This window comes from Gigantopelta aegis, chromosome 12 (genome assembly GCF_016097555.1).
Source record: "Gigantopelta aegis isolate Gae_Host chromosome 12, Gae_host_genome, whole genome shotgun sequence".
In the NCBI taxonomy this organism is placed as follows: domain Eukaryota; kingdom Metazoa; phylum Mollusca; class Gastropoda; order Neomphalida; family Peltospiridae; genus Gigantopelta; species Gigantopelta aegis.
In genome coordinates, this window is record NC_054710.1 from 8,343,181 (window position 1) to 8,355,029 (window position 11,849).

Sequence of the window (11,849 nt, forward strand, 5' to 3'; positions counted from 1 at the left end):
CAAGCTGACGACAGTGGTTCAAATCCCGTCAAAGCTGGCTCACACATTCATTCATCTTTCTCATCTATCACCCTCTGCCTATCATTCTCATTATCTTAATATAAAAAAAAAATTCCAATTTCTCCCACGATTTCAATCTGTTTCTACCCTTTCTGTCAATTTCCTCCGACTCTGTCTTCTGAGCTGTCCACACCATCGCCTACCTGTCTCAACTTCCTCCACGGGTGCAGTCTCTGTGTTTATCCCTGCACCCACCTGGCATCCTCGTCCTCTGCCGCTAATAAAGCTGGTCTGACCCACGGCACTAACTAACGACCACCGGTAGTAGGGGTGCATAGTAGGTGGTTATAAGTGCCTCTTAACCATGCCAGAAGTAACTACTGAACACTCCCCGAAGTGGTCAGCCAAAGCCCACAGCTAAAAGCTGATGAGGAACAGGTGTGTGGCACAGATAGCCACAAGAGACAAGCACCTGTCGCGGTTGGAGAGACAAGGACTGGGATGTGGAGGTGGACAGCGAAAGAAGTTGAAAGATAGGAGGAGTTGCCAGATCGGGAAGAAATGAGATGGATTTCAAAGGAGAGAAAGGAAAGGGGGCACTGGGATAAAAAAAACAACAACAACAAAAAACAAAACAAAAAAACAAACATCATATACAATAGCTATTATATAGCATCATATACTATAGCTATTATATAACATTATACACTATAGCTATCATATATCACCATACACTGTATATATCATATATAATATAGTTATCATGTAGCATCAATTACTATAGCTATCATATAGCATCATATACTATTGGTACCAGCATCATACTATGTAGCATCAATTCATATACTATAAATATCATGTAGCATCAATTCATATAATATTGCTATCATATAGCATGATATACTATTGCTATCATATAGCATCATACCATGTAGCATCAATTCATGTACTATTGCTATCACATAGCGTGATATACTATTGCTATCATATATCATCATACCATGTAGCATCAAATCATATAATATTGCTATCACATAGCATGATATACTATTACTATCATATAGCATGATATACTGTTGCTATCACATAGCATGATATACTATTGCTATCACATAGCATGATATACTATTGCTATCACATAACATGATATACTATTACTAAAATATAGCATGATATAGGCCTACTATTGCTATCATGTAGCATCGTATACTACTGCTATCATATAGCATCATATACTAGAACAAAACACTAGTTCAATAAGTTAAGCACTACGTCACATGGGCCGGTTTACTACAATACATCGATTATACTTTCGTCAATTGGGTTTATTAAATTAGTGCGCCAGGTTTGTGCACAGAGGACAACATTCTGCGCACGGAATGAATGAAAAGCCGTAGAACCGCAAATAGCTCTGGACAACAGCATCTCGACGGCATAGTGGTGAAAACAGGAAGTTCAGCGAATCCCTCTATCAGGGGTCAAGATCTGCCCAGGACGCGCGGTGTTCAGTCGTTGATGACGTCACACTTTGTTTGTAAAGAGAGAAACCCGAGTAGAGCGACATCGCGATCGACACGACCGAAACACGGAGCTCTTCAATCCGACAATCACATGAATGTGACAACCGATGAGGTAGGAAATCATCCCCAACAAATACCACCCATGAATACACAAACTATATAGATACTACCAGAAAATACACAAATCAGACACCACCGAGAAATACTCAAGTTAGATACAATCGGAAAATACACAAATTAGGCACTACTGGAAAATACACAAATTAGATACTACACAGAAAATACAAAATTAGATGCTACCAAAAAATACACAAATTAAGTACTACCCAAGAATACACAAATTACATATTACCCAAGAATACACAAAATAGATACTACCCCATAATACTACCCCAGAAAACACAAATTATGTACCAGCCCAGAATACACAAATTATATACTAGCCCAGATTACACAAATTAGATACTACCCCAGAATACACAAATTAGATACTACCAGAAAATACACAAAATGGATACTACCAGAAAATACACAAATTAGATACTACCCCAGAATACACAAATTAGATACCACCCGAGAATACACAAATTAGATACCACCCGAGAATACACAAATTAGATACAACACATAATATCTATTGTTAACAATGAACGTAATCAAAATAGCTAAAATATGCAAGTTCACATGACTTAGATAGTGTTTTTAATTAAATAAAACTAGCATACCTTTCATTTTAAACATGCTAGGATTATTTTAAATACATTTGTCCTACTGTTTTCAATATTTTGATTTTTACAATTGAATAAATACTGATGTTCATCTCCAGCATCAGTATTACAAAGTTTACGTAACATGTTTTCTTTAGGAATTTTAAACCATCTCCTTCTTTCTAGTGGTAATCTTAAATCTGACGTAGGCAATTTTGTTTAGAATATGGTATAAAACTGACCCCTAGAAAAGAGTATAATATCTGAAAAACTACTGTTGTATGCATTAATCACAGAGATTTGTTTTAATTCTTGTTCATAGCATTTGAAATCCATATATTGATTAGTGTAGAAGAACCCTATTTCCGTGTTATTGAAAATACGGTTGTTGTTTTTGTTTTGTTTGTTTTTTAATTTATTTCAGTCAACCCCATAACGTGACTACATAATACTATATTATGAAACTCGAGATATGCCTTATGTTCCCGAGGGGCGGGACGTAGCCTAGTGGTAAAGTGCTCGCTTGATGCGCGGTCTGTCTGGGATCGATCCCCGTCGGTGGGCCCATTGGGCTATTTCTCGTTCCAGCCAGTGCACCAAGACTGGTCTATCAAAGGCCGTGATGTGTGCTATCCTGTCTGTGAGATGGTGCATATAAAAGATCCCTTGACACTAATGACAAAATGTAGAGGATTTCTTCTCTAAGACAATATGTCAAAATTACCAAATGTTAAACACCCAATAGCCGATGATTAATTAATGAATGTTAAAGGTAGACTAAACTCCAACAAGAGCCTTATGTGTTGGAAAGATGCATACCCGGACCACCAACACATACTGACACTTTAACAAATGAAAAACGCGTAATTTTAGAATTAATAAAAAAAACTGTTAACTGGGGGCAGCCATTTTGTTTCGTTTTTGTGACGTCGGGTGGTATAGCTTGGGGCGAAGTGACGTCATTTCAGGTCCAACTTCTCTATTATGCAGTGTAAAGGCCACCGCAGACCTTTGCAACAAGGTGCAAAATCGTACGTCGTTGCATCGCGGGCCAGCGCACGCAATTTTTGTTGCATGTAATTGCATCTAATTGCACGCTGTCGCAAACGTGTGCGCCTTCCATGCAACAAAACGTTGACGTAATGATTTAAACTGCCAATGAACGGATAGATAGTGTCAAATGACTCAAAATGGCAGCCTCCTGCAGCATGTGGTCTACAGAAAAAGAGGATGAATTAGTGTTAATATGGCAGACAATACCATGTCTTTTTGACACAACATCCCCTGAATATAGCAATAGGGCTAAAAGGGAGATGTGTCTTGCAGAGATGGAATCTGCGCTTGGAATATCAGGTATGTTTATACAGGTTTTCTACATAAATTGTGTGGTTATATCCTAAAGGACCAAAACGCGTGTGGGACGAATTCAGTGCAACTTTACGTAAATTCAGTCTTCTACGTCATAACAAATATGTTGTAGAACATATCTCGATGACCACCGTCGAAATAAATACGGGAGAAAACCGCCATTTTGACTGTCACGTGATCACTGCCAGACTAAAATTGCTGGTTGTCGCATGTGTGTGCGGATCAGTGCAACGAGAAAAAAAGTTGCTTGCAATCATGCAATTTCAGTTGCATGCGACAAAGTTGCAAATGTCTGCGGTGGCCTTAAAACAAACGCTCTAATTTACGACAAGTCGCTTTGCTTTCATCAACCTGACTTGTAAAACAACATAAATGACTTGATAGTATAATAAACTATTTAACTAAATATATTTCAGTTTGCATCAATATAACGAAATGGAGTTATAGTATTTTTTTCTTTTAAAAAATCCAAAGAAAAAATGCATATTATTAGGCCTATTGGTAGGATACGTTCGAGCAAAAACGACCACTCACGATACCCAAGTGATACTTTTCTTTTCTCTGGGACTACGTAATTGGTCAGTTTTATGATTTTAGATGGGAAAGTCTACTTAATCAAGGGTTTTACAGAATTACTTACAGTAATAAAGCTAGTAAGTCCATTACGATTTGAGGTTGTCATACAATACCCTGTGATCTTAATAAAAGAGGCACGTCTTTTTAGTGTGTCTAGACACAGTGTCTAGGGACCGTCTAAATATACACCTGCCAATCAAGAACCATAGGTACAGACCACGGAAAGAAAATACCAATTAAGCAAGAAAACACTCCGACTATTATTTCAGTACGTGGGTTAATTTATATACAAAATACAATACAGTTATTTCAAGACTGACAATGGTGGTTTATTTTGTATTGAAAATAAACCACATATACACGTTGCTATGTTACTGGGATAGATATTATTACAGAACATTGCGATGCATCCGCAAAAATCAGGTATGTTTTGTTTCTTCAGTTCGAAGACTAATTCCTGACGTGACACGTTAGATATTACGTAACCACCAGCTCGCCAGAGGGCGTATTCACTGGGATGGTACAAAATGGCTGCGCCCGTTATATATAATAGCCGTCACATTTAACCGTTTTATTAATTAACTATACGATTATACTTGTTGATATTAAGCAATAATGTGCATTATGTATCGTTGAATATGCACACCAGTCCAAAAGCCTTGCTTTAGCATTCCTTTAACAACAGACTTTTTTTAACAATCAAAACGAGGCTACATATGGTCACGTGATTATCATATGTTGAATGCAAGTAGCATCTGTCCATTGATATATTCAATGTTAAATAAAACAAACTTGTTTTAACAATCAAAACGAGGCTGCATATGGTCACGTGATTACCATATATAGAATGCAAGTAACATCTGTTCATTGATATATTGAAATATTTGTTTCGTATTACGTTAGTAGAAACTGGAAATATACACACATGCTTAAAAAAAAAAAAATAATAATAATAATAATAATAAAAAATCGATAATTATTTTTTCGTGTTGACTTTAGACGTTTGGCGTTAATTAGTTTTCAAAATCCTTATAGTCTGACGTATAGCTGTGTCCCTGGGCGGTGTTTAAGATGCGCTTCCATATTAAAAACGCCAGGTAATATCCGCGTCAATTAAAGAATCCACTAAAGAATGTATTGTAGCAGGTTCTCAAAGAAAAGAAGTATTAAACATCCCCTGCAGAATATTAATATCTGTATTATAAGGACTACATCGCAACGGAAAACAGTTTTAGAAAGAAACCTTTTGAAGACAAACCATCAAAGTAACGTGTACAGATAAACCGAATCAGATCCGTCGGCTATTTGAACTGTCTGTCATTGAAACAGGCCATACCGGCCTCGGTGGCGTCGTGATTAGACCATCGGTCTACAGGCTGGTAGGCACTGGGTTCGGATCCCAGTCGAGGCATGGGATTTTTAATCCAGATACCGACTCCAAACCCTGAGTGAGTGCTCCGCAAGGCTCAGTGGGTAGGTGTAAACCACTTGCACCGACCAGTGATCCATAATTGGTTCAACAAAGGCCATGGCTATCCTGCCTGTGGGAAGCGCAAATAAAACATCCCTTGCTGCTAATCGGAAAGAGTAGCCCATGAAGTGACGACAGCGGGTTATGTTAAAGTTTGTATTTCAAGTAATGCGGGGGGGGGGGGGGGGGATGACAAAGTGACTTAACGATGGTAATCTTTCGCTGTCACATTTCATTCCTACGAACATGGTAACATGTTTTGTCTGAATGTCTATGTCTGCAAGTGCAAGGTCTTTCCACCCCACCCCACCCCCCACCCCCACCCCCCACGCATACGGGCTCCCTTATGTGTAGGGGGGGGGGGGGGGCAGACTGGTGTTTGCCCGAATTAAACACAAATACCTGAATCTGAATAACAACATGTATTAATATTAGCACTGCTGCCAAACAGCTATAATTAGGGATGGAAACCAGTCACTGGCATTTTTACATAGATTACAACAATTTTGCTGGTAGAATGATGGAAATACATGGGGAAAACGTATCGGATTAGCACATTTTGCCCGAATATCTCTATCGTTTTTGCTTGAATTTGAGGGTTTGCTCCAGCACTAAGGTAGGGAGCAGTTACATCCCCTGCCCTCGTCTCTTACGCGTATGCCCCCCCCCCCCCCATACACCATGAGGCCAGCAACCTCAAACGCAATAGTAGTAACAATAGTAATAACAACTCCACAATCAACATTACTGAGAAATAAATCATTACTTTGTCTGTAAACTGTCGAACAAAAAATATTAATGTTTAAATACAAGCATATTATTAAAGGAACAGGCCCTAGTTTGTAAACACTACAGCCTATTTTTCACTATTAAAGCCGCACATCCTAGTTCCATCCAGCGAAACTAAATTATAATTTGGTTAATCTACAAACCTGTAACACACTTAGATCACATTTTTATCAAATGGAGTGAAAAAGCAGGTTTTATATCGATAAATACCATGGGAATCCCCATGTCCCAATTGCTTGAAATAATTTTGAAAGTTAGTATTCTGATGTCACCGGTAGATGTCGCTCGAAGCACAACAATGCCTACGTCACGACAAATTTCACAGAGTGCGCACAGACTTGGGGTGCGTTCTTTTCACCTCTCTTGGACATGTTCCAACTGTTCTGTTCTTGTTGTATCCCCTCTCCAGATATCGTAAGACTTAGCAAAATTATTGGTTTTAAGGGTTTGTAACGTTTTGTATTGAGACACTTACTTGTGTCAACTTTATTGTTACTGAAAATGTTCACGAACTGTGAAGAAAAATCTCACAAATGAACAACAACAAATCGGATGTTGATTGCGCGAACCGTGCACGAGAAAACAAACCGAACCAAAATGATAGCGGTCACGTGGTAATACCAACATCTGTGACGTTTACAAAGGAAGATTCCCTCTAAAAATAGATTGGACCTCGCTTGCTTAACGGTTTTTTCTCGACAGCACGTCTAGTGAAAAAATGCTAAAAAAATGTATTTCGTGGTTTTACAAACATCAGGATTACCAAAAAGCACTTCAGGTGAATGGAAATGTGTATTCTAAATAATAAAATGTAAGTAAAGTGCAATTTTATTTGTGAAAAATGGGGTTTAATAGCGAAAAACAACGCCGTAATGGTTAACAAATAGCCGTAACTAGGGTGTGTCCCTTTAAGAGTTGTTTATGATCACTGAAATCAAACATTACTTATATTCTTTAGATTATCCATTTCCGTAGAACCGAAGTGATTCTGGTCATCCTGGTGTTTTTAATACCAAAATGGGATTTTTCATATTTTTAAAAACGCACGTGCGTCTGAGAAGTAGCGGTTTATTGATTCGAGTTCCCGTCTATTTTAAAGGATATTTCCTGTTTTAACGTCACAGACTCGTCTTCCACTCTATTGTATCTGTATCCAACTGAGTTACAGGTTTGTAAATTAATTAAAATTAGTGTACATTTTTACGGGTTACCGGCCTCGGTGGCGTCGTGGCAGGCCATCGGTCTACAGGCTGGTAGGCACTGGGTTCGGATCCCAGTCGAGGCATGGGGTTTTTAATCCAGATACCGACTCCAAACCCTGAGTGAGTGCTCCGCAAGGCTCAATGGGTAGGTGTAAACCACTTGCACCGACCAGTGATCCATAACTGGTTCAACAAAGGCCATGGTTTGTGCTATCCTGCCTGTGGGAAGCGCAAATAAAAGATCCCTTGCTGCTAATCGGAAGAGTAGCCCATGTAGTGGCGACAGCGGGTTTCCTCTCAAAATCTGTGTGGTCCTTAACCATATGTCTGACGCCATATAACCGTAAATAAAATGTGTTGAGTGCGTCGTTAAATAAAACATTTCTTTCTTTCTTTTTACGGGTTAAAACTTGGGTCTGCACCTTTAACAGTGGTTCTAGTAAATAACAGTAAAAGTACTCACCCGTGCTATTGGTTTCACGCCTTCACTGCAAGTACTCCCTAGACTCGCATATGTCCTGAAAGAAAGAAAAAAAAACCCTGAAAATTATACACAACTCTTGCAAATAATAGACAAAGACCCACATCTATTTTATTTTTATAGTCCGTCCTACAGGGAACGCCTTTTTTCATGCTATGGAATTTACTACAAATTATTTATTTCTAAGCTGATTGTTTCCTAAACTGCACACATAAAAAACAGTAGTAGTTTGTTATTCCAAAACATTTTTACTTTTCTTCTTCCATCAAATCAAACTGAAATTATTTTTAAAAAACACACAAAAACCCCCAACATTTTTATAGGATGGGACGAACTATAGAAACATGTATGTAGAAAAAGTCCCGAAAGAACGAGCTGTAGATATAACGCCGCGATGTGCGAAAATTAAAAAATGGTTTATCCGCATGACTATACCAACCGTTCACAGAGATATTTTCAAGAGTCTGAACAAACAATGTGCGTAGTAAATGAACATCCACTGTTTGTGAACTGACAAGTAATTGTGTTTATAGATCTACATGTACATCTATCTACGTGAGAATCGGCGATCATTGGCTAGCGCTGCTGAAAGACGAGATAATGCATTATTAAAGTAACTTGTTGGCACGAATCGGCAAATTACGAGACTCCGATCAATATTAAAAGGACATTCCTGAGTTTGCTGCAATTTTTTAAAGATGTTATAGTCGAACAGAGACTTTTTAACGATTGTAATTTTTCTGCATAAAATATTAGTGGCTGTATACTAGTATTAAACGTGTTTCTGATTGTTTTAATATTTCTACTAGTTTAAATTTAATTTTATTTTCAAAAATATATTTTACAAATTTATTTCAAGATAAAATCCAGTTTGGGCTTCTTACAAATATTAAGACGACCAGAAACACATTGAATATACAGACACTGATATTCTAAACAAGAAAATATATGTAAGTTTAATCGTAGAAATATTTTACAGGCGCGTGCGCGGGAAGGGGGGGTGGGGGGTTGGGGTTGGGGTAGAAACACCAACCCCACCCCCGCTTAAGGCGAATTTTTTTTTCATATCCCGATTTTTTACATTCCTGTGAATGGATATGGAAGTACTGAGATGTTATCGGGCTTCGCCAGACACCTCGACCCCACCCCACCCCCTGCAAAATTTCCTGCGCACGCCCCTGTTTTATTAGTAGGAAACATCTTACAATGCAGCAAACTCAGGAATGTCCCTTTAAGATCGTACAGAAAGGATGTTCGTCCAATAACACCCCATAGCATGATGTAGTGAAATACGACTGGGTACATGTGTCTTAGGGATGTCAACCAGCTCTAGTGGTGTCGTTAAACAAAATAAACTTAAACAATGGAGAATATTACACGAGTAGCTGCTAAATGGAGCACGATTTAGCTCAGTCGGTTGAGTGCTCGCTTGAGGTGCTTGTTTCGCAGGCAGGGCCGGATTTAGACCTTGGGGTGGGGGCGGGGCATTGGCCCGGGGCACTTCAGGTTCAGGGGCCCCTCAACATAGAAATTAAATTACATGACAAATAAAGCAATGAACTAATTTTATAATTATTAATTTTTTTTAATAAAGGAAGTCCTTAGTCGTGGGGGGGGGGGGGGGGGCTCTCTGGCGGGAGGGGGCGGGGCAATTGCCCCCTTATAAATCCGGCACTGGTCGCAGGATCGAACCACCTCGGTGGATCCATTCAGTTGAGTGTTTTTTTTTCTCTCGTTCCAACCAGTGCACCACAACTGGTCAAAGGCCGTGGTATGTGCTTTCTTGTCTGTGGGAAAGTGCATATAAAAGATCATTTGCTACTAATCGAAAAATGTGTTTCCTCTGATGACTACGTGTCAGAATTACCAAATGCAATAGATGATAATGAGACTAAGGAATGAAGTAAAATAGGATTATGCATCTTAATTCCAGCGCTCAACATGGATGCCAAATCATGCCATTGTATTGCATTCCACATATTCTTTCACATAGCCCTATAATGTAACCGGCTGCAAGCATATAGGAAAATGACGTAACAAATATAATAAAATGACGTAACAAATATAATAAAATGAGAGTGTTCTTCCATGTACGGGTACTCGAGTCCTCTGAACGGACCCGAGTCTTACTCGTGGATACCCTAGTCAGGGCCGTAGCTAGCGGGGAGGTGGGGGTGGGGGGTGGGGGTGGGGTGTGGGGGATTATAGAAACTTAAAGAAAATTCTCTTCTTAATCGTCTAATGAGTTTTAGACTATCAACTACTCAGTTGCCCCCCCCACCCCCACCCCCAACAAAAAATCATAGCAACGGCCCTGCTAGTGGTATGTACTGTCTTCTCTACGACGAAGTCCATATAAAAGATCCCTTGCTGCTTTGTTTGATAAAATGAGTCCATGTGGCAACATCCGAGGTTTTCCCTCTTTCCCTAACCACGTGTTCAAGTAGTGTAGTTTACAATGTGCTGAGGTGTCGGTAAACAAACAGTCCTATCTTTTGGATGGAAGGGCGATAACTCGACGAGTCATCTCCCCTCCGATGTAGGGCTTTAATCACTGTACTATATCCTCAGCTGAGAATTGAATCTAATTAAAAGGTAAAGTTTGTTTTGTTTAACGACACCACTAGAGAACATTGATTTACTAATCATCGGCTATTGGATGTCAAACATTTGGTAATTTTGTCATATATTCTTAGAGAGGAAACCCGCTACATGTTTTTCCATTAGTAGCAAGGGATCTTTTATATGCACCACCCGACAGACAGGATAGCACATACCACGGTATTTGATATACCAGTCGTGGTGCACTGGCTAGGACGAGAAATAGCCAAATGGGCCCACCGACAAGGAGCGATCCCAAAACCGACATGATGACTACGTGTCAGAATTACCAAATGTTTGACATCCAATAGCCGACGATTAATAAATCTGTGCTCTAGAGGTGTCGTTAAACAAGACAAACGTTTTTTTCTCAATAAGCGACGATTAATAAATCAGTGTGCACTAGCGGTGTCGTTAAACAAACAAAAAAACTCACTTTAACTTCAACTGTTAATACAAATCATAACGTCTCTTCCAACTACGTTATTTAGGACATATGTAGCGGGTTTCCTCTGATGACTACATGTCAGAATTACCAAATGTTTGACATCCAATAGCCGATGATCAATAAATCAATGTGCTCTGTTGGTGTCTTTAAACAAAATAATCTTTCAACTGTTTTTCGTCTTTTTAGCCTCAACCCCTTCCCTCGTTATTGTAGGCCAAGTTCGGAGTTTAGTGTGAAGATACCCCTGCGCGTGCTGTAACCTCACCGTGGTGCAGGGGTGTAACATTCTCTTTGAGAATGGCCAACACAGCACAAATTGAAATTTTTAATAAAAGTCAGTATCTATTTGTGATATTTGTATTTTTGCACAGTTCTTTACACTGTTTTTTTTTTTTTTTTAAATCTTTTTATATTGATGTTGATCATCATTTGTTTCCATTACCATAGTTTGACACCCAATAGCCGATGTATTTTCCGTGCTAGGGTGTCGTTAAACATTCATTCATTCATTCATCAGTGTGAAGATAAAACATTTTTTTTTTTTTTTTTTTTTTTTTTTTAATGTTTTTATTGTTTGTTGGATTTTTTTTTTTTTGGTTTTGTTTTTTTTTTTGGGACCGAATAGGATTGTCAAAGTGAGTAAATCAATAATTCAGTGAACATCGTCTGGTTTACGTGTGACTTCT

General features: G+C 38.7%; 1 protein-coding gene across 1 annotated transcript in view; it reads right to left on the minus strand.

Annotated features, from left to right (window-relative positions):
- LOC121386514 (dopamine D2-like receptor) overlaps positions 1-11,849 on the minus strand; it is a 432,317-nt gene that overhangs the window by 196,855 nt on the left and 223,613 nt on the right. The window contains exon 3 of the mRNA XM_041517442.1: positions 8,097-8,151. The gene's annotated coding sequence lies outside the window, so the exon portion shown is untranslated. The remainder of the gene's footprint in view (positions 1-8,096; positions 8,152-11,849) is intronic.